General features: G+C 36.3%; 1 long non-coding RNA gene across 1 annotated transcript in view; it reads left to right on the plus strand.

The window, feature by feature from the left end:
* The window catches only part of LOC103892888 (uncharacterized), a 307,678-nt gene that overhangs the window by 227,846 nt on the left and 54,540 nt on the right, over positions 1-25,292 (plus strand). The window contains exon 4 of the long non-coding RNA XR_657057.4: positions 21,989-22,035. This is a non-coding gene — a long non-coding RNA (uncharacterized LOC103892888). The remainder of the gene's footprint in view (positions 1-21,988; positions 22,036-25,292) is intronic.

Raw genomic sequence — 25,292 nt, forward strand, 5'->3', positions numbered from 1 at the left:
GAGCCACTGTGCCCGGCCTAAAGTTTTTTCAAAAGTGAAGGTGAAATAGTTTGTGGCTCAGCTAGACAAAATATTTTTATCTTCTGCCCAATTTGAGTCTAGAAAAAAATAATGTCATTAAACTATGTTGCTTCTTTCTTGGTACCAATCTAATATCTTTATGAGGGAATACATAATGTAAAATTCTTTATTTTTAGTTCGTATTATAGGTCATTTCTCCTCATTCTCTTTTGCTACAGAGGAGGAAGAGACTGGGACATCATTCCTAACAAGGTTCACTCTCTCATTCTCCATTTGTAATTAAGCAACAAGTCTTCTTCCAAAATCCATATCACATCAGTCCACTTATTCCTAAACCTATTTCTGTCACACTAAATCAACATCTCTAACTTGGGTTATTACAAACTCTCTTAGTTCCCTAACTTCTATTTCTGCTCCTCTATAATTCATTTGGCATACAATAGCTAGCTGAAGTGAGCTTTTCTAACTGCAGTAATAATAATAATGACACTTTCTTGCTTTACTCTCTTCAGTAGTTTATTGCCATTGATAAAATCCAAAATCTCTTAAGTGGTCTATGAATTTCCACATGACCTTTACCTTCCTACATCTTTACTCTCATCCTCTCCCAATTGAAATCAGTGCTCCAGAAATCTTAGATGATGAGTTGCCCAGCTCTTCCTACCCCAGGACTATCACACATGCTTTACCTTCAACACCCCTACCCCCTAGTTTAAATGCCTATTGTCTAGAGGAATTCCCAAATCTCCAATGGAAATAAGGCTCTCTGTTACATTCTTTAACTCCATCTGCATAAGTTGTAAGTACTTAAAACAATTTGGGATTATGCCTTTCAGTAAACACTGCCCTGATCCCCACTTCAGAACCAAGGAACTCATTCTTCTAGCTGCCAGAGGTGTTGCCCATTAATGGCCAATAGCATGGTTATTCTCTAGAAACTGTCCTCATTGTAAGAAAACTGCCTCACCCCAGGTTATGCTCCATCCCTGTGGTTGACCCATATCCAATGACTGGTTGACGTAGGAGTACAAAGCTCTGTCCCCTTGCTCCAAGGGGATCACTCTGAAGAACTCTCCAAGTTCTAAAACCCCCGACTGGATTGATTGAGGCATCTCTTGCATTGCATCACAGTTAAACACTTCTCTATCCCAAATCCTGCTTTCCTTATTCTCCAATGAACTTGCTACACATAAAACTCAGAATCTCAATGTTTATTTCCTAGTGAACCTGACCTATGACAGTTGGTATTAGAAGTTGCTCTGAAAGTGGACCCAGGAAGCTGACTGTGATGAGAAATCAGTGAAAGAGAATATCCTTAGAGAAACACTGTTTTATCCATTTTAGAAGTTGGAGGAGGGTATTAATTATAAGTACTGTGGAATTGGATGTTTATTTATGATGGTTATCAATTTATTAGAAAATAACAAAAAGCCTGTGATGAATAATCAATATAAGGTAAAGCTTGAAAGCCAGTCTTCATAACAACATATAAAGTTTCACATCTCTAGCTAGTGGACAGAAAAAGGTGATTATAACATAGAACTTAATTTCAAGAGTAGCTAAGCTCCAGAGAAAGTCAAGTTCTTAATCCCAACAGATCTACTATGCCATCATCAGGGCCTTTATTGGGAAAGAGTGGGACCCTGAAACTTGGGTTGGTTATACCTGGGCTGATGCAAAGTCTTGAATCTCTTTGGACATTCTGGCCCTGCAGAAGTAGCCCACTTTTTACTGATGAGGTTTATCTGCATTTGATTAATCTCAGATGATACTCTCACCTCTTCTGCTAGCCAATAGACTAATAGATTTGAAATGCAATGTGGCATTGGCCCAGCTGAGGAAGTGATAAATTAGTTAAGGAAGACACTGACTATAGACAGAAGGAGTTGCAGGACCTAGCCAGAGTAGTATATCTGGGGCTGGATCTTGAGGGTAGTGGATCAAGGGGGATAATATGTAAAGTTGGATGAAGTAGAGTGTGTTGATACAGGATATCCCTCCTGTAGTGTAGGATTTTATACCTTGGTAGCAACCTTGGGAGATGGTACTAATATGCTGCTAGAATGACTTTTGAAAACAAGTAAAAGGAGGCCGGGCCTCCTTTTACAGGTTCACACCTGTAATCCCAGTGCTTTAGGAGGCTGAGGCTGACAGATCACTTGAGGTCAGGAGTTTGAGGCCAGCCTAGCCAACACAGTGAAACCCTGTCTCTACTAAAAATACATACACTCAAAAAAATTAGCTGGTGTGGTGGTGCACACCTATAATCCCAGCTACTGGGGAGGCTGAGGCACGAGAATCACTTGAACCTGGGAGGCAGAGGTTACAGTGAGCTGAGATGGCGCCATTGCACTTGAGCTTGGGTGACAGAGTGGGACTCCATCTCAAAAGAAAGAAAGAAAGAAAAGAAAACAAGTAAAAGGTGATAGCCACTACTAAGTGAAGTAGCAATGCCAGGATTGCCATGGAAAATGGTAGAGGAAGGGTTCAAAAGGCTCAGAGAAGTGGACATGCCAATTGGATATGCAACTGAAGGTCAGAAAACTTACCCACTGACAATGTTGAATGAGTTCAGACCATCCAAAAGCCACATGGAACAGTCTTACTAACCACCATGGAAGACCTAAGACTTGAATCCTTCCCTAGGCCAGTTGATAAAACTTGATTGCATCCTGTGAGAGATTTGAAGTAGAAGACACAGCCATCCCATGCCCAGACTCCTGACTCAAAGAAATAAAGAGAAATAAATTCATATTGTTTTAAGCTGTTGAGTTTTGGCATAATCTGTTACATAGCAATAGATGATAAATACATTAACCCAGAAAAATTTTAAAATAGATTCACATAAAAATCAGTACATAAATGTTTACAACAGCTCTAAAATGTATAATTTTCCCAAACTGGAAACAATCTAAATGTCCTTCAGTAGATGAACAGATAAACTATGGTGCATCTGCACAATAGAATACTACTCAGCAATGAAAAAGGAATGAATCATTGTTACATGCAATTTGGGTTAATTTCAAATGCATTTTATTAAGTGAAAAAATCCAGTTTCAAAAAATTACTTGTGTATGATTACATTTACATGGCATTCTGGAAAAGGCAAGAGAGAGAATAGCTCAGTGATTGCCAGAGGTTAGAGGTTAGATATGTGTCTATGTGTCTATGTTGTGGGGGATTGGAATGAAAGAGTTGGAGGAGAGATAGCATTAGGAGATATACCTAATGCTAAATGACGAGTTAATGGGTGCAGCACACCAGCATGGCACATGTATACATATGTAACTAACCTGCACATTGTGCACATGTACCCTAAAACTTAAAGTATAATAATAATAATAATAATAATAAAAAGAAAAGAAAGAAAGAGATGGCACAAGAGAATTCTTTGGTGTGCTGGAATTATCCTGTATCCTACATACAGTATAGTTACAAAAATTTATCTGTGTGTAAAAACTCAAATCTGTCTACCAAAAGCAGTAAATGTTACTCTAGGTAAATAAAAAATAATGCTCCTGAATTCCAGGGGGAATGACAGAATTGATGCCAACTTTAAAGAGCTAAAAGCTGCAATAATGATGATCCCCATCATGTCTCTGTTTAAGCCACCAGTCTAGGGCCTGCTACAGTGCTACACAGACTCTGTTGAACGGCAGTGGGATATCACAGACTCCATCAATTAGAAGCCTCTTGATTGCAGCAGTGATGGTAGATACTGTATCTTTGCTAGAGCAGATTGACATGGCTTCTGGTACATAGCATGTGACCATTGACTTAATTAATACATTTTTTTCCATCACTCTTAGGAAGCACAACCAGAAACAGTACAGAATCAAATTTGCATGGGATAGAAAACAGTATATATTTATAGTCTTGTCTCAAGGCCAAACTCATTTTCCTTCCATAATCAGAATAAAGTCTGAAGGGATATGGGTCACCTTGGTATTTTGCAGCACATTACACTGGTCAGCTATATGGGTGATACTGTATTACTGGAATGGATGGACAGGACATGGAAAATCTGTTGGAAGTCTTGGTAAGATATATGCACTTGAAAGGATTGCCAACCTAAATAACAAACAGAGGCTTTCTAAAAGAAAACACTTATTTGGGAATAAAATATTGCGATGGGAATATATGCATGCCATAGTAAATATGTGCATATTCAGGGAGGTAAAGGAAGACAAAGGTTTTTAAAGGAAAAAACTCAGGAGTATTACTTAATTGTTTTGAAATAATTATCCTTTGTAACAAAGATCAATAACAAGAGTGACGACAGTCGAGGTTAGGGAGGCAGTTGCTGGGCAGATGTCCTGGCAGAAGTATATTTTGTGTAAAGTTATTATGGTCTTTGTGAAGGTTGTGGATTGTCTCATTTTTGTTGCTGTTGTTATCATCAAGCATACAAGTGTGAGAATCCTCTCTTCACGGCCTTCGCTGGCCCTATCTGTCAGGATTTTCTTAACACTAGTGACTCCATTTTGCTTCTGACAACTTTCACAGAGTGGTAGATAAACCCTATGAAGGTACAGGTGCCCTTTATGTCATTAAACTTTCTAGGAGTCCAGGGCCTAGAACATGCCAGGACAACCTTCAAAGCACCCCCTCCACCTCCAAGGTGAAGGAGAAAGCACGTTAGTCCTGTTTGGGTTCTGAAGTCTACAGATTTGTAGAATATGAGATTTCTGTTTTTCTTCCTCTGTGTTTCAAAAATAGACTTTGCCCTTCAGCACCTAAAAAATAATGAAATAACATAATAATATTCATAATAAAGAATAGCATCTCATGCCAGGATTTCCAATATATCCTGCCTTTGTTGGTGGTCAGCAGTAGGAAGCGAATCCCTATTTTCCTCAGCCCAGTCATCCTCAGAGGACACTGGCAACGGGCCACTGTAACCACAGGGAAAATTAGACATATGACAAAGCTGGAGGCTAAAAATAGAATTCCTTTCCGATCAGCTTGTTCTATGCAATGCTTTTAATCTGGGGCTACCCTTCATATGATCACTCAGTCACATGGACTAATCTAGTATCATCAACATCAAGGGAATTTCCAAGACACTTTACTATAGCAAATGAAATTCCATTTTTAAAAATAGGAAAACAATAGTGGTGCTCAGACGTTTTCCTGGATATTTTCTGGGGAACCTTCAGGGCTACTAATGTGTTTGTCTCTCAAGTATGCTTTAAGTTATCTTTGCTCGGTTCATAGACTCTTTTAAATGTCTGACTTATAACCACATCCTCAAAATATGTTCATAAATACATTTGCCCAGGTTTGCCTACAGTTTCAGGTAAGTAGCAGAACTCCTGAAAAGCCCAGGGCTTTATAGACTCCCATGGGTAAGAAACGCTGCCTTGGACAATGTTTTTCCATGCCATGTATTGAATTGACATCTAAGCCAGCAACATTAATACAATGATCTAAAAAAGAGCTTTAGACACTGCAGCTATTAAGGTGTGAAAATTCTAGTTAGCAACAGGGACATCCTCTGCTGGAGATGAAGTTCTATGTTTTGTTATACTGAGCTACTGAGTAATTCTTGTTTGTTCAGAAATCGAAATCCATATTCCTCTTTCATTGATTGCAATTTCAGTGGGGGCAAATAAGTGATATTAAAAGTTTGAGCTGTTGCTTAAGCCTCTAGTTATTTATATCATTAAAAGATCAAGTCATTATTTATTATTTACTTTGGCTTGATAAATAGACTTGACGTATATGCTTACTTATAAGTTCCTCCTGAAATCATGCTATGATGAAATAACTAATAATGGCATTTAAAATAATAATGGCTATAGGTAATGAGTACTTATATGCAAGCATTGTGCTTAATGCTTTGGAGGCATTGTCTCAATGAAGTTTTACAATAATTCTCCCAGGAGGTAATATTATTCACATTTTACAGATGAGAAAGCAGAGGTATAGGGAGGTAAAGTAACTCGGCCAAAAGTCTATATCTAGTAAAGTACAATGCTAGGATTTGACCACAGGTCTTTTCCACTTCTAAAGCTTTGTATTAAATAGCTATGATATAATGCCTCTTTTGTAGAAAAAGAAAAAAGATAAATTTCAGGAAATCTTATTTATTATTTTTTCCTTTATTCATACAAGAGGATTATTTCTTTATTCACACAAGAGGATTTTCTTCATGAAAACTTAAATGTTAATGTTATTGAACTATAGCTTATAGATAATCAAATACAACTTACAGTATTGTACATAATCATATGTGTCTCTTTTAAATGTTTAGTTCAACTTGACAAGTGTATACATCTGTATAACCACCTTCTAAATCAAGGTACAGAACATTTTTGTCACTGCAAATAGTTTCTTTATGCCTGTTTGCAGTCTTCCACCTTTAGCAATCAGAAGTTTAATTTACATAACTTTAGATTAGTTTTGCCTATTCTAAGGATATATAATAGAATCATATAGTATGTCCTCTTTTGCCTCTGTCTTCTTTTGCTCAGCATATTTCTGAGATTCATTCCTGTACAAGATACATATACATAACAGTAGCTTGTTCCTTTTTTCCTGCTGACTAGTATTCCATGTCATGAATATCCACAATTTGCCATCTATTCCTTTGAGGTGGGGCATTTAGACTGTTTGCAGACTTTTGACTATTATGTTTAAATCTGCTATAAACATCGAATTACAATTCTTTGTGTGGAAATAGGTTTCTATTTCTCTAGGATTAAAGTTACCAAGTCATATGGTAAATGTATAGACGTACATCTTTACAGGAACTTGTCAAACTGCTTTCCAAAGTGATTTTATCATTTTTCCCACTAGCAATATAACAGAGTTTGGATGGCTCCATACCCTTGCCAACACTCAGGACTCTCAGTTTAGCCATTATATATGTGTGAAGTGTCACTGTTGGTTTAATTTGTGTTTTCCTGATAGCTAATGATATTGAACATATGCTTATTGGCTATTCCTTTATCTTGTTTTGTGAAATATCTGTTCAAATCTTTGACCTATTTTTTAATGAGCCATTTGTAATATTTGACTATATATATATATAAATATATGCATTCTGGATACAAATCTTCTAAAGATTATCTAGTCTCTGTATTCCACCTCTCTGTTGATATATTGAAAATTATTCTAGTCTCTAAATTGCCATTTATTTTCTTCACAGTGTCTTTTCAAGAGCAGAAATTCTAAATTTTGATGAAGTCTAATTGATACGTATTGTTTTCCTTTCATTGTTCATTCATTTTATGCCCTAGCTAAGAAATCTTTGCTTATTCTGAGTCTGCAGATTTTTCTGTATGTTTGGTCCTTGAATTTTTGTAATACTATTCCGCATGCTTTATATTATTACTTTATGTAGAGTTGGGTATAGGCTTAATTTAGTCCTCCTCTGAAACATAGTCTTTCATAGATGTCCACTGAATGCCCTAGTGATCAACAAGTTTCCTTTACACTGATTGGTTAGAACAAATATAACTCCTACTTGTTAAGCTCCAGAAATAATTGTTCTTTTCCAACTGCTTGTTTCTTATCCAATCTTAGAGTTGCACCCTATGCACGTGCAGGTTAGAGTTCAGCCAAAGGCTTAAGAAGACTCTTATGAAGATTTCTGGAGGTATTTTCCTAAATAGTTTTCTCAGGTACATAGCTCCACAATTTCTAGCTGCTTTTGCTTTCCTGAGTTCCAAGATCGATCACTCTCTCTCTCTCTCTCTCTCTCTCCCTCTCCCTCCCTGCCTCCCTCTCTCCCTCCCTCCCTCTCCTTTTCCCTGCCTTCCCTCTCATCATTTCTCTCCAGCTTATGGAGAATGTCATGCCCTTTCTGGGTATCTGAGCTATGTGCTGGTTTTCAGTAAAGCCTTCAAGATAGAAAGCCAGGATGATCAGAGAAATCATTTCGTTTGTTTCTCTTCTCTTGAAGACCACAATCCTTCCCAGCCAGCTGCCAAATGTTTGAAAGCCATTTTACAAATATATTTTTTCTACTTTCCAGTTTTCTATGATGGGAAGATCAATCTGATGCCAGTTATTCCTTCATGGTGAAAACAGAAATGTAACATACAGCTTTAAAATGGACTTCTTTTGTTATATTGGTTTATTTTAATATATTCTTGTTTCTTTTTTTAGGCAAATTTGAAGTGAAGGAAATAATTTGTCTTAATTAAAATATTCAAAATAGAACACATATGTATATATATATATAGAGAGAGAGTGTGTGTGTGTGTGTGTGTGTGTGTGTGTGTGTTTGCATGTGTGTGAGAGAGAGAGAGACAGGGTTGTTGCCTAGGCTGCAGTGCAGTGGCACAATCTTGGCTCACTGCTGCCTTGACTTCCCAGGCTCAAGAGATCCTCCCACCTCAGCCTCTTGTGTAGTTGGGATTACAGGTGTGCGCCACTGTGCCTGGCTATTTTTTTGCATCTTTTGTAAAGACGAGGTTTCACCATGTTGCCCAGCCTAGTCTCAAACTCCTGGGCTCAAGCAATCTGCCTGCCTCAGGCTCCCAAAGTTCTGGGATTACAGGCATGAGCCACTGTGCCCTGCTGAAAGCATTTTGAACATGCATTAACTACTTAGTAGCTGGTCCTGTCTTCTAGCTAATAACATTTTAATTTTTTTATAATAGCATAAAAATAAAAGGTTTTATACCCTTCATATTATTATTTTTTATTGAGGATATAGCATCCTAGAGTATAGGTGATTTGGCAGAGGTTATGAAATTACATTTAATTCCATGAATGTATTAATATGTAAGAGTCATTGTGTATTTCCTAACTGCTTTATTTTTTCTCATTGTATTTTCCCAACAACTCTATAAGGTAGACTCTATAACTTGCCCCATTTTATAGATGAGGAAACAGGCTTAGTGAAATTTTTTAAATGGTCCAGTTCATACCACTAGAAAGGGCAAAGCCTGGAGTTTTACATGTCTAGTCTGATCCCAGAGTCTGATTTCTTAACCATTATAATAACTTGTTTTCTTATTGAATGACCACTATGCACCTGGCCTTAGGTAAAGAGAAATAAAATTTTATTTGTTTTCTATCATCAATGAGCTAACAAATTGGAGATGGGGAGACAGATGTATGAACAAAGTACCATAAACATGAGAAGTGCTGAAGTAGAGTATGTGTGTGAACGAGGCTAATAGAGTGTGGGAAATGAGCAATCTTTTGGAGAAGAGGAGCAGGATGTACAAAGATATCAAAATGAGCGAGGAATAAAATGAAGCATAAGGTGGCTGGGGGGTTGAAAGGTAAACTACTGAATATCTCTGCCAATGGAAAACCTCTAGGAAGCCTTGTTATAAATGAACAGGACAGGGTTTCAGCTGTTAAAAGCATCCCATCTACTAAGGAAGAGACGAAGTACACAAGTAGGCACACAAAAAATATTTTTTACCACTGGGAAAATAAACTGGTGTAAGAGTCTAGGAGAGCAAATATTCATCCAGTTTAGGGAATTGCATAAAAATCTCTCAGGGAAGTTGCCCCAAAATTGGGCACTGAAGCAGCATCTGGCCCATTACACACAAAAACACTGGGACCCCTAGTTTCCCTTTGAACTCCATGAACTGTTTTGTATTACGATCTATGGAAAATAAAGTGCTTGCCTTTATCATATTTGGTTTGAGGGGATCTGACATTTTGCCTTGTGAAATGTCCAAAGCTGAATGTGTTATGTTTCCTAAACTCTTTGCAAAGTGATTGGTGTTATGTAAGTTGAGAATTTTGAATCACTTACAGCAACTTGAAAATTGTTCCTCATATTTGTCAAAAGAGCCCGTTCCTAGACATCATGTTTATTTCTCCAGTAGTGTCACTAGTTTTTTTAAAATTAAGAACTTAAAAACCTTCAGCCATGTTTTTGTAGACATAACACAATGTGTTTCTCAAGCATATGCAAAATAATGACACAGGGAACTCATTTAGCTTAGAGGGGAAAAACAGCAGCTCAATTTAAGTTAGTTAACAAATATTATGATTTCTTCTTTAACAGTTGGCTTCATTTGGTATTTGAACATTTTCTCAAATGCAAGTGTGTGGGGGGTATTAAGATTTATTTGTGTAATATGCAAACAGCTTTGGTTGAAGTGTGACTGGCATATTTAACCAAATCAAAAATGAGAAGACCATACATCCTGGAGATTGATATTTTGGGAAATATTTACAAACATACAAAAAATAGTGTTGATTTTCCAGAATTTTCTGAATATTTCTGCATGTAATTTTTTAAAATGAAGAACATTCAGAATAATTACTTAGATATTCTTTTTCTTGTGATTCAGCATGAGCCATACCATTGTTGTAATATTTCAGTATACTGTCTAACGCTGTTGAGGCTGAAATCTCACTGGGCCAGTGTTAACCTCTCTCTCCTCCCATTGTATTTTTGTCAGTTAATTTGTCTGTGGACATATTTTTCCATGCATCTCATTTGTACCTTTCTCCTATCAAGTGTATGGATTTTCAGATTCTTATCTTTTAGAAGGATGAGCTGCTTAATCCATGGTCTGTGATGGAAGGAAGGTAGGGTGAGTTCATGAGGTGAATTCAACACCTTCAGATTTCAGAATAAATTTTTATGCATCTGCGGAATTTAAGATTAGTAGAGCTTCTGGAAATAATGAAGGTACTCAGATATACTGAGATTGTTGTTGAATTCATCACTTTATAAGCATTTCCATCCATGTGCATTTGTGTATCTTTGTTAGAGATATCTTTAATTCTCTATTTTGTGATTATGTGTAAAGACATTTAGCGATACATCTTATGGCACAGCATAGCAAATAATGAATGGGATAGGATCATTTCTTTAGAGACATTATCTTTACTCTTTGGGAATCATGGTGAACCAAGGGTTCCATTAGTGTCTTAGGAGGTAGAGTCACAGCTTTCTTGATAGGAGGTCAATTGCAATTGAAGACAAATGATTAGAGCTGTTCTCTCTGAAGTAAACAGAAAACACTGATGTTGATATTATCCAATAGCGGAAAAGAAAACTTGGAAAAGACTGAAGGAGTATGTCTTCATGGCCCTTCAGGGAAGAAAGTATCCTAACTAACTGGTAGAACCTCTGGTTTCGTGAGCGGGGCTATTTCTGTAGATTTCTTCCCAGTTCTTACTCACCAGGCAGCTTGATCTTCATGTCATTTCTGGAGTAAATTTCTCTACTAAGAAGAGAATGTGTTGAATAGCCAACATGAATATCAGTCTGTTTGGCAGTCAGAGCCTCATAAATTACTCTGTTGGTTCTTTGACACAAATCAGTCTCATGTGAGTTTGAGTTGCATAAGCTGGTTTTTTTTTTTCTGTTGCTGTTGTTGTGCCTAGTTACCACTGACAAAGCCGATCATTAAATATCATCTTAATACACATATAACCACAAAGACAAAACTCTGGAGTAAAGAAGAATAACAAACATTTTTGCTAAATACCTACCCATCTACCCTACCCCGATTATAAAAGCAACATGTGCTTTTATACACCATTACAAAAGCCATTGAATAAACAATTGTAACTTATTGTATAAACCATTGTAGACATTGCAAAACATTGTACACAGATTTATAGGTCTTTCTGTCTACTCTTTTTCAAAGCATAAGTTACATGGTTAAAATTGTAGGAATATAGCTTACAATTATTGAATGTTTATGATATACTAGATACTGTTTGAGTACTTTATGTGCATTAAATCATTTTAATCCCCTGAACAATGCATGAGGTTGGTAGCATTATTATCCCATTTTGCAGGTGGGTATATTTATGCATAGAGATTTTTAAATAACCTGCCTAGTGTGACAAAGTAAGTAGTGAAGCTCTGATTTAGACTGAGATAGTCTAACTTTATAGTACAAGTTCTTAACCATCATTTTGCTATTATATTTTATCTGTAATCTGTGTCCCACTATTTTCAGTTCACACAAGTCAACACACTCTCTACATAATTCTAAAGCTTTGAAAGCCTTCTTGACCATCAACCAATCTCCCATGACTACATGAAACCTCAACTTGATTTTGCCCTGAGAAGACTCAAATTTGAATTTCCTGTAAGTAATAAAATACTTTCCTCCCTTTGGTAGCAAAGCTGGGTTCTTTAAGAATCACATGTAGAATCAGATAACAAGACCTAAATGCCATTTTATATCTCCTTAATAATCCTAAATGTAATATGTATTATGTTAGGTATTTGAAATTTTACTCGAGAAATAAAATCACAAATATTATCTAACATTATTGCCTTGATTGAGGATTAGCTCAGATTGTCCCAAGGCAAAAATGACAAATGAAAGAGATCTAAAGAAAAGATCACGATACTGTGACTTGTTCTTCTTCAAAAAGTGCTATTCAGAATACGAACTAATTGGCTATATACAATGTGCAAATAGTTCTACTTGCTAATATATTTCTGCCTACTGCAATTTTAGTCACTTCTTTAGTTCAGTTCCCTGTCCAAAAGTGGTGGTCAAGCAAATTTTGGGGTGAGGGCTTGGGCTTTCTCTTTCAAGTGGTGATCCTAGGAGGTTTACCTTTGTCTGTGACTTTTGTATCCTTTTACTCAAAGGCTATACTTCTTTGAGTATAAAAATTGAAAATAAATTAAACAAGAATGCAAAGTTTTTAACCAAGGTTATAAATCTGGAAATGTGATGCTTTATAAAAAGTACTAACTTTTTATTTGTTTTCTTTGTTTTTTGTTTATGTGTTTGCTTTAACTTTTTTTTTTTAACTGCCTATTTAATGAACACTTAGAAAGAAAGCAAGGATCTTTAGGGGCTGCTAAGGGTTTACTAACATCAAATCTTTTGAAACTTGACACATTTTTGCCCTTCCTCCTTTTTTCTTCCCTACTGCCCTCCCTCTCCTTCCTTCCTTCCTTCCTTCCCATTTTCTTTTCTTTCAAGTAATACATATTGATAGATTGAACAAATGCTTTAAATCTTATTTATACAAATATTTTAGTAAAGATCCTCATGGATATTTCTGTAGGCCAGGTAAAGTAATGTGCATGAAATAATTATATGGTGGGAAAAAAACATGACCGTCTACATAGCCTCGTTCCAAGAAAAAAAGTGGGGGAGAGAATCAGCCCAAAATAAGTTTTCTTAATGAACCACTCTCAGCTTTTTTTAGCGGGGTGGGTGGGTGAGAAGACAGTCTCAATATTCTTAATAGCATTACAAACGGCTATTAACTTACACAGTATCAGAAAGTTAGTAGCATAGTAATAATTTATAATAATTTAGTAATAATCCTGGAGGATTTAGATAACTGTAAGGAACTTATGAATAGTATTATAATATGGTAAATTTAAAAATAGCTAACACTAAACAGCTGGGATGGAAGTTTACTGTCTAGAAGTATGCAGATAACAGAATCTTTATACCCCCTATCAGAAAGATCACATCTTTAATTTTGTGTTTAATTCTAATGCTGCATTTTTAGAAATACATTGACTTTAAATTGAACCACATTCAGAAAAGTGCTAGCAGGTGGTGATGACTGAACATTATTTCTAGTTTAAAAAAATAGAGACAGATGATGGACAGTTGAAAAATTCAAAGGCTGAGGAATCTAATCCTAATTATCTCAAACACTTAAAGGAATCTATGGAAAAAGAATTAGATTCATCAATGTAACATTATAAAGAAGTAATGCTAGGATTAATAACTAGAAGATATGAGGAGTCGTGTTTTGTCTTAATGGAAGGAAAAACTAAGAAATGAAGCATTCCCCCAAATAGAGTTTCTCATACACACACACAAATCTGTAGTGTTTGTGTTCAAGAAGAAGCTGGGTCACTATCTGTCAGAAACATTTTTAAATAATCCTTAAGGAGAAAATGTTGAACTAGAGAGTCTCTGAAGTTGCCTCCAACACAAAATATTCCTTTTTTTTTTTTTTTTTGAGATGGAATTTGACTCTGTCACCCAGGCTGGAGTGCAATGGCACATTCTTGGCTCACTATAACCTCCCCCTCCCAGGTTCAAGCAATTCTCCTGCCTCAGCCTCCCGAGTAGCTGGGATTACAGTTGCACACCACCATGCCTAATTTTTGTATTTTTAGTGGAGACTGGGTTTCACCGTGTTGGCCAGGCTGGTCTTGAACTCCTGACCTCAAGTGATCCACCCACTTTGGCCTCCCAAAGTGCTGGGATTACAGACATGAGCCACTGCACCTGGCCAAAATGTTCTTAATTCCATGAATCATAAAATTATTTCTTCTGGATTGTTAGATCTATTAAAATGTATGGTTCTTTTATTTTTCAAGTAAATTATTATATTGTATAATCTACCAGTCGGACCAGCCTGACAGTAAATTAAACAAGAATTGTATTGAAGAAGACACAAATAAATGAAAAGATATCCCATGTTCATGGATTGGAAGAATTAATATTGTTATAATGTTTATACTATCCAAAGTTATCTTTAATGTTGTTAAAATGTCCGTACTGCCCAAAGCAATCTACAGATTCAATGCAATCCCTATCAAAATACCAGTGACATTCTTCACAGAAATAGAAAAAAAAAACCTACAATTCATATGCAGCAACAAAAGACCCTGAATAGCCAAAGCAATCTTGAGCAAAAAGAGCAAAGCTGGAGGCATCATACCAACTGAGTTCAAAATATACTATAAAGCTATAGTAATCAAAACAGTCTGATACTGACATAAAAAACACACATAGACCAATGGAACAGAATAGAGAGCCCTAAAATAAATGTACACATTTATGCTCAATTGATTTTTGACAAAGGTGCCAAGAACACACCATGAGGAAACAGCAGTCTCTTCAATAAACAGTGCTGGAAAAACTGTATATCCTCATGCAGAATAATGAAATTGATCCCTAACATCATAAATCTCACTACTAAATATATACCCAAAGAAAATGAAATTCATATTTTGAAGAGATATCGGCACGCCCATGTTCATTGCAGCATTATTCACAATAGCCAAGATATGGAATCAGCCTAAGTGTACATCAGTGGATGAAGGGATAAAGAAAATGTGACATATATACACAGTGAAATAATGTGAAGCCCTATAAAAGAAGGAAATTCTGTCATTTGTGACTGTATTGGTGAAACTGGAGGACGTTGCGTTAAGTGAAATAAGCCAGGCACAGAAAGACAAACACCACATGATTTCATTTATATTTGAAATCTAAAAGTGTTAAACTCATAGAGTTAGAGAAAAGAATGGTGGTTATCAGTGGTTGGGGTCAGGGGTTGGAAAGATGTCCGCCAAATGATACAAAATTTCAGTTAGACAGAAGGAATAAGTTCAAGAAATCTATTGTACAACATGGTGACTATAGTTAATAATATTGTATTGTATTTTGAAAATGGCTGAGTAGATTTTTAATGTTCTCACTACAAAAATTATGTGAGATGGTATATATGCTAATTAGCTTAGTTGAGCCATTCAACAATGTATGCATATTTCAGAACATCACGTTGTACCCAATAAATATATACAATTTTTTTCAATTAGAAAATTTAAATTACACTTTAAGGAAATATGGATGGTATATTCTTGCCAGAACAAGTAACTTTTAAGAAAATTTAGCCTTCATTTTCTGATGTGCAAGATCTCAATGACTAGATTTCTTTGAATGATATTGATTGGTTCAAATATAATATTGAATATTATTTTTACTTCCATTTTGGCTTCAGTTATATTTTTTAACCTGGAGTGCTCAATTTGTAAATTCTGCGTTCCTCCTGGTGCCTACTTATTTACAGACATCGTTAACTGCATTACATCCATTTTTCTATTAAGTGTTTTTTCAGTTGTGTCTGTGTGTTTGCAAACATCTAGATTAAAAAAAATAGATGTTTCTAAGTGTCTCAAAATGTTAAATAAGGTGACTTTTAAGTTTTTCATTCTGATGTTACAGCTCTTGGAACAAAGCTCAAAAGCTATATTCAGGTAAGGTGTGAGTATACATATACACGATTTAACAGTAACGTTTATTTGAATTAATTAGTAGTCATTTATGGCAGCTATTAACTTTCTATGCGACTAGTAGAAAAATAAGATCTGATTTTTTATCAATGTAGTTTATTATTATAGACAAAATTATTCACATTTCGTATAAGCACTAGGATTTCTACTATACACAATATTTGTATTCCTGAAAAATTAAAAAAACTTTTTTGTGCAAAATTACATGGTAAAAATAACAAGACTCTTGGGAGAAATAGACCTGGGGAGACCACACACAACTTATGCAATTTTATAACCAGAACACTCACAAAAATGAATATTGGTACCTTGGACACTGGCAGCAGCAACTCAGCATGCCTGGAGCTGCTTCACAGGATATTAAAAATGCACAGAGTAAGTAAAATGGAAACACAGGCAGTGAGGCAACGCAAATGGAAGAGGAGCTCTGATCAGCTGGGCTGCTTAAAGGTGAGAACAGGAGGAAATGCAACTGCCAAGGTCAGTGTGTGTGTTTTTCTGGAAGGAGGCCCTGAATGAAGGGTTCGTTTTTAATTTTTTAAAAAATAGAGCTTTCTGTTGGGAGGCCGAGGCAGGTGGATCACGAGGTCAGGAGATCGAGACCATCCTGGCTAACATGGTGAAACCCTGTCTCTACTAAAAATACAACAAATTAGCCGGGCATGGTGGCGGGCGCCTGTAGTCCCAGCTACTCGGGAGGCTGAGGCACGAGAATGGCATGAACATGGGAGGCGGAGCTTGCAGTGAGCTGAGATCGCACCACTGTACTCCAGCCTGGGTGACAGAGCGAGACTCCGTCTCAAAAAAAAAAAAAAAAAAAAAGAAAAAGAAAATAATAATAATAATAATAGAGCTTTCTGAAAGTGCTTCTACTTCTTCTATAGATGAGCTGAGGGATTTTTTTCCTTTCTGCTAAAGTTTATGATTCTCGTTTCACTATTTCTTTCTCCTATTGCCTAACAAAACTGCATCTGAATCAGTACAACCTCCACATGGTGAGCTAATTGATGTTATAGAAACTTGTGTTTTGACCCAGTGTTTCTGAAGCTTTTGCACATACAAGAATTGCCTGAAAGGCTTTTAAAGAACAGATTTCGAGGTCCCATTTCTGACAAACTTCCAGAGGAGGCAGATACCACTGGTGGCACAGGTCACCTTTTAAGTGGCGAGGCTGTTATAGTGCAGATGTGTAATATTCTCTCTTCCTTCACTGGTGAATTTCAACATTGATGGAAATTGTATTGGATACTGGATCCATACTTTCAGAAAATGAAGTGAGAACATCTCAACAATACATTTTTGGTGAAGTTTTTACTGCTTCCATATGATTCAGCCTTTCAGGCAGTTCAGAAGAGTGACAGACACTGATTCACAATGATGCAGAATTATAAACATTACTTCAATAGGGTTATCCTTTGTAAATTTAATTAATTATTAGGTATATGAGAAAACAACAATTTGAAATAATAGGCATATGTACTCAGATATTCCTACTACCTACTACTAAATCAAAGATTTTCTACATAGACACCAAAGCTTTCAGGGAAATATACCTGGTTTTAGAAAGCCCAACTTAGTTTGGGTGCCAAATATGTTTGCTTGCCTGGTTTTATTTTCCTAGAATTGTGAAAGAATTACTTCTGATAGAAAAAAGTTTTCATTATGGTTTTCAGAGACAGACTTTAAAGAATAAGCTCATACTGTTTCCGTTACATACATTTTATCTTACGAAAACTGCTGCATGTACCAGATGATTTTGTCTGTCTGGGTTTCCATTGTCTAGTTTGTAAATCAAGAGGTTGGGTGGATGATTGCTCAAATCTATTTCAATTACAATATCTATGGGTCTGAAATCTGTAAGATGGCTTAGCATGTATCATTCAACAAAGGCCAATGGCTTTTATTTCTCAAACAATTTTCTGGAAAAATTAAATGAATAACTTTTTTCGTCTTCTCAGGCTCTCACTCCTTTCCATGCACTATGAATGCTACTGAAGAAAAGGATGTTTTTAATGGTTATGAAGGATTTTTTTAAAGAGTAAATAATAAGGATTTGTAATACTCAGTGCATTATCCTTAAGAAATGTAATACCTAATTAAAAAGACAAGAAATATAGAAGATTTAAGGTTAATACACAACAGCAGAGGGCTATGTTTCAAACTTAGTAGAGACAAATAGCAAATAGAAGAGTGGCCTCTGGAGTACAACAGGCACCTCTTCAATACAGAACACATTCATTCATTCATCCAATAATTGTTTATTGATTTACTATTTGGTGGCAGGCACTCTGCTAGATGTTAAAATACAATGTTGAGGGGCTGGCAGTGAGCCTATGGAAGACACAGAGAAAGAGTGTGTGACTACATGGGTAGAAAGAAAACCAAGAGTGTTTGATGTAGCAGTGGAGGGAAGACAGCTATTAGAAAAGGAAGGAAACATTAACAATGTCAAAATGCTCATCAGAGATCAAGTAAGATAAAAACTGATAAACATGCATTAGGTATTGTGACATGGATGTTACCAGCAAACTTATCAAAAGTTGTTTCCATAAAGTGATAAGAATTAGAGCCAGACAGGAATTTGCTTCAGAGGAGTGTTAGAGGAAGAAATGGTGTCGGTGATTATACATATCTCTTTTGAGTAAGCTGGCCATAAATGACGGAAGAGAAAAGCAGTAGTTCAAGGGAGATGTGTAGTTATAGGCATTGAGCATGACTTCTTTCTATGGGAAGAATCCAGCTGAGATGAAGATCTTGATCACATAAGAGAAAAAGATAATAGATGGTCTAGTATAGTGCTTTGAAACTTTCTTATGCATGTGAATCAGCTGAGGATCTTGTTTAAAATTTCTATCCTGATTTAGTAGATCTGAGATAAGACCCAAGATTCTTCATTTCTGTTGAGTTCCTAGGTGATACTGATGTTGTTGGTCTTTAGGTGACATTTCCAGTACCAAGAGTGTAGTAGAATTGCTGAGCAAGGTTATGGGTCCATTTAAATTGGGTGACCATATATTTTTAATGGATTATATTTGCCCTATCATGCAGTATTTTTCCTAGCATCTCTTGGTTGCTTGGCAGTAGGCAAAAATAAAACAGAAAGTAGGAGTTGAAGCTGTATATAGAAGGAACTGAATAAAGGGATGGATGGATTTGGAAATGCAGGTGGTCCAGGGTACTGGAGGTCCTGATGAAGTTGAAAAGCTGTCATAGTGGAAGTGACTGAAAAGCAAGTTGGGAGAAAAGGAACTCATGAATGAGGATTTTGAAAGTAAAAGAATTTGAGATGATGACAAAATCCAAGATGCAGCCCTGAAAGTATATGTCTGAAATAGCAGGGAATGGCAAGAGCCTTATTGTCATTTAACACCCAAGAAGGAAGAGGGCTTACGAGGATGGGTCAATTCCCGGGCACTCATGGTCAAATGCTGGGTGGTGGAAATTATAATGAGAAAAGAAGTTTAAGCTCTAAGGTCATGTGGGTACTGACCTTTTGATCTCCTTGGAGTTTCTCTTAGAATTAACTTGTTTATGCAACAAGTATTTATTGAGCACCTACTATAAGCTAGGCACTTGTCTTATGTTTTATGTTGCTATAAGAGAATACCTGAGGCTAAGTAATCTATAAAGAAAGCAGGTTTATTCAGCTTATGAATCTGCAGGCTGCAATAGTTCAAGAGCATAGCACCACATCTGGCCAGCTTCTGGGGAAGGGCACATGTTGGGTCAAAACATGACGTGGAAGCAGGAAAGTGGGCAGGTGTGCAAAGAGATCACTGATAGAGGAAGCAAAAGTTCTGGAAGCTGAACTCACTTTTATAACAACTCTCTCTCCACTAAGTAATCCAGATGCATGAGAGTGAGAACTCACTTGCTCCCATAGGAGGATATTAATTTATTCATGGGTGATCCACCCTCATGACCCAAACACCTCCAATTAGGCCCTACCTCCCAATACCTCCACACTGGGGATCAAATTTCAACATGAATTTTGGAGGGGAAAAACTCAAACCATAGCAACGCTGTTCTACATACTGTAGGTACCCTACTGAACAAAACAAACAGTGCTTGCATTCTGGTGGATTCATGCCTCCAAAGTCCTGATTTCTGTGTGGATGATGTTTTAAAAAGAGGCTGGGTGTGGTGGTTCATGCTTGTAAACCCAGCACTTTGAGAGGCCAAGGCGGGTGGATCACAAGGTCAGGAGTTCGAGACCAGCCTGACCAACATGGTGACACTCCGTCTCTACTGAAAATACAAAAAATTAGCCAGGTGTTGTGGCAGGTGCCTATAATCCCAGCTACTCAGGAGGCTGAGGCAGAAGAATTGCTTGAACCCAGGAGGCGGAGGTTTCAGTGAGCCGAGATGGCATCACTGCACTCCAGCCAGGGCGACAGAGCGAGACTCTGCCTCAAAAAAAAAAAAAAAAAAAAGAATCGCAAACTTGCTCTCCCCAGTGCTCTTCACCAAATTGAAACAATATACCTGGGATGAGAAGATAACTTTCATCATTGAATTTTTCTTGTTATGAAACTTTGAGTTTAACTTTATTCATCACTGGAGCAAAGAAAATTAGTTCATGGGAAAAAGAGCAAAGAAAGTCACTTGACCAGCTTTGAAGAAGGCTTCTTTTGTTGATGCAGTCCCAAACCAAAGGAACCCTTTTGTCTGATATTACTGAGAGTTACCTGAAGATGTGGGATGGGGACTTGTATACAATGTTAGGCTTGAAAATAACAAAAGGTAGCAACTCAAGATCAGAGATTACATGATTTTTGAGAATGTAGGACTGAGAGCATTGCCTATCAATGGATGGGTAACATAAAAGAAGAAAAGTCAACAATTGTATCACTAATGACTTTGTCTACCTGTTATTAAGCTTTTCTGACTCTAAGTGAATATCATAAGACAAACTAATAATATAAATGAATTCATCGTAAATATTTTGACTTAATTTTTAGCAGTATATGCTGCATAGAAAAATCACATATATGGCATCTCATAACCTGGGTTTGCTCCCTTATTGTACCATTGCTCAATTATGTTCTCTATTGTTTCTACCTGTAGAATGATTTCTATTCTGACTTTGTTTGCATTTCCCTAAAATCTCCCCCTGACATGTTATTAGTAAAAGCTGTTCGCCTCACTGGACAGGGCCACAGATCAGTTACATAAAACAAAGGAAAAATTTCTCTTTTCTTTTGATAAATGCATATTAGGTTTTGGCATTAAGTCTGGGCCCCAAAACGTAATGAAAAAAGCCCAGCCATTTCATTTGAGTTTTGATGAATAGAAGACATGCTCTTTACCTTTGAAATCTGACTACAAAATCATACTACACTCCAAAACATTCATATTCCTCCAAAATTTCTTGGAACTTTTTGCACAAAGCCTCCTCTTTTCTTTCCTGGATCGTTTCTGAGACTTTGATCCTTTGTTATTGGGTTTGTCCTTATCAGTGAGAGCATTGGTACTAACGTGAATGGTGAAAATGAGATCAGCACCATACAGGTAGAACTGAAATATTATGATAAATTATGAGATAGAGGAAGCCAGTTTAGGAAAACAGATTTTCAAAGCTTATAACTCACTCCAGCCTTATGAGATAATAAATTTAGGAGTGTTCCTCAACCTTCTTCTGAATTTGTGTAAGCTGATGATAAACCACAATATTTCTGTTGCAAGGGAAAAGGACCACAAAGCATCTTTGGCCACCAAAGAGCTCAGCTCTTACAAAATATTTTGATGAGCTAAGTGTAAATGAATCAGAAAACATACGGGTTGAATTTCCACCATTATACTCATGGGAAGATAGGAGGCCCTTTTGTCTTTTTCTTTTTCTTTTTAAATGAGAACAAGAATGCAGTTGACAAACATGGTTTAGGTTTTCTGAATCAAATATTTTGAAACCAGTTCAAGAGATTTTTTTGAGTCTGAATGAACAAAAGGTTGTTTGCCCATTCCTCATTTTATCATTTGTTTTGGTTTTCTTGGCCTTTATTTGTCCAGGTGCCCAAAGGAGAGAGAGAATAAACTTGAACATTCTGACTTTTAAGGTAAGCATCTATTAATGGCAAAAACCTCCATTACTTTTGCACCAACCTAATATTTTTGGAATTTTCTTAATAAAATTCAGCTGTTGCAGAGGTAGCTATATATTTATCTCAAGAGGAAAATTTTTTCACTGAAAATACCATTAGCATTTCCATTTTAATGACATTAGATGGCCAGATAGGTTTGACAGAAAATTGCCTTTAGGGCTGTCTTTGGGCCAAATTTTGGCTTTTTAAAAATTGCTAATCATCTTTCATTTTTAGCCTTTCTTCATTGTTCAATGCCCTACCCTACCAGATGGCCCATGCCCTGAGCTTTTACACTTTCTTCTAACTTGCCAACAATTTTCCAGTGAAACATCCCATGGATATGGCTAGGCCCTCGTTATCAAAGCTTATTTTTTTTTAGTACCAATTCCATATCATCCAAATAGTATATGTTAATTTTGTTTTTAAAATTTATCTGAACTGTGTTCAAGTCTTTTTTAGTTGGGGTACTCCTAATTAAATTTATATGTTATCAACATGTATATGCCGATAAAACATACAAATTATTACAGCAGATGTGGGGTTTCCAAAGGTCTGGCCAGTCACCATGTTCCTCGACTATGAAAAATTACATTCATGGCCTCAATTCTCTCTTTGAATATCTGACTCTTGCCATGTGATTTTGAAGTTTTCCCATTAAAGAAGTGGACCACATTTTCCTAAAACTTGACTTTAAGTTTGTCCGTGGAATTGCTTTGACCAAGAGAATATTAGTAAATGTTAAATGACAAAAGATTTAAAATGTTTGCTCACTTATATGTCTTCTATCATGATGAGAAGAACATGACCAGGCTAGCCCAGGAGAAAGATGGAGCACATATGGAGCAGAGCTGCCCCAGCCAAACTGCTCTTGAGAGCCCAGCTTAGAGCATCCAACTCCCAGCTAACACCCAGAAGCATGAGTGACTCCATTTAAGGTCAATAAAACCATCTAGCCGAGTCCAGTGAGATAAGCCAGCCCTCAGTTGATCACAGATGCATGAGCTAAATAAATGCTTATTGTTGTATGCCACTATTTGTGTTTTTGTTTGTTGTGCAGCATTACTGTGGATGTGGTTAATGTATACACCCTACTATATCCTTCTCTTTGGCAGCTACAGAGGGGGTTCCTCTGAGCACAGTTTAAAAAAATCCATATCTGTAAATTCTCAGTCATAACATTACTTTTTAAACAGATTTGGTTGTCAAGAAAGATTTTGAAAAGTAGCGGTATCAAAACATCATATTGTACTCCAAAATGTGTATGATTATTGTCAATTAAAACCAAAATAAAACTTTCTTAAAAAATAATGGGAATATAAAACACCTGGCAAAAGTCTCAAAACTAACACTTTGGTTAGATAATTTTTATGTGTTTCTCTAAATTTTCAAGGTAACTTAAAGTTATACATTACCTCTTGTGTCCTTTGTAACAACCCTGCAGGGTAGATCAAGTATTACTACCTCATTAACTGAACACCTTCCACGTGCTTAGCACTGTTATGAATGCTTTGCATATATTAACATGTTTATTTTCACAGCTATCCTATGGGATAGAACACATTGATTATTTCCCCATTTATGGATGCTAAAACTCATTTCAGCTTTATACCAATTCTGTTATTTGAGTAAGTAAAAGATTATTATGCTCTTTTACTTTCTTATTATGCTCTTTTACTAAGAGCATAATATGTTTATTATACTATATTAATAATAATGTTTTATTAAGAGCATACTCATTTTACTTTGTAGGATCTTTACATGTATTATCTTATTTAATTTTCACATTGATCAAAGAACTAGGGATTCTACATAAATAGCCCTATTTTACAGATAAGGAAACAGAGTCAAACATGTTAAATATCTTGCCCACATTCACACAGCTGTTATAGCCATGCTGAGAAGTCTATAGCTCAAAGACTGTATACAACTTGGCCCTAGGTAGACCAATTACCATGCCAGGGAGCCAGGGCTAGTGTAGTCTTTCTGTTAAGTCAATTTTATCCTCAATGCTCTGCTCAGAGGGAGCATCTACTGTGATCTTATGTAATGCTGGATCTGAGTTGCTTCCTTTGCAACACCAACAAAAATAAATTCCAAAGTCAATTATTTAGTTCAAAAAGGTGCTATAAAGTCATTATATGAAAAAGATACTTGTAACACACATGTTTATAGCAGTACAATTCGCAACTGCAAAAATGTGGAACCAGCCCAAATGCCCATCAATCAACAAATGGATAAAGAAACTGTGGTATGTATATATGATGGAATACCACTCAGCCATAAAAAGGAATGAATTAATGGCATTCACAGCAACCTGGATGGGATTGGAGACTATTATTCTAAGTAAAGTAACTAAGGAATGGAAAACCAAATATCATTTGTTATTACTCATAAGTGGGGGCTAAGCTATGAGGACGCAAAGGCATACGAATGCTACAACGGACTTTGGAGACTTGGGGGAAAGGATGGGAAGGGGGCGAGGGATAAAAGACTACAAATTGGGTTCAGTGTATACTGCTTGGCTGATGGATGCACCAAAATCTTACAAATCACCCCTAAAGGACTTACTTATGTAACCAAATACCACCTGTTCCCCAAAAACCTATGGAAATAAATTTTTTTTTAACAAATACACATGAACACAAAACGTATCATAATAACCATATTAAGTATACAACACAATGGCATTTAGTAGGCTCACAATGTTATGTAACCATCCCCACTGTCTAGTTCCAGACCATTTCATAACCACAGGAGGAAACTGTATCTATTAAGCAATTACCTTCCACTACCCTCTGCCACTCAGACCGTGTCACCACAAATCCATTTTCAGATCTCTATAGATCTGCCTCTTCCGAATATTTCATAAAAATGGGTTAATACCAAAAAAAAAAAAAGGCGTTATAGCTGACAATCTGTGCTGTGGGCCAGCTCTTTCTGCACCAGGTACTAAAAAACAGGAGGCTTCAGAATCCTATTCCATAGCAGTTTTCCAATTTCACAGTGGATTGAGGTGCCATCTCAGAAGGACATTAACAATACTTAAAAGCAGTACTTAATAATGGGTGCATCCCAAATGTTCATTATAGTTCACTGTGAACCACATATTCCTCATAAATGTTCTGTTATTTAATTCCAAAATCAGAATACCAATATTTTCTGCTATGTAATCCCACATTCAAGCATTATTTTTTTTTGTTGCTTTTAGGACTGGTTATTAAGATTAAACA

The sequence above is a fragment of the Pongo abelii genome, chromosome 19, assembly GCF_028885655.2.
Source record: "Pongo abelii isolate AG06213 chromosome 19, NHGRI_mPonAbe1-v2.0_pri, whole genome shotgun sequence".
In the NCBI taxonomy this organism is placed as follows: domain Eukaryota; kingdom Metazoa; phylum Chordata; class Mammalia; order Primates; family Hominidae; genus Pongo; species Pongo abelii.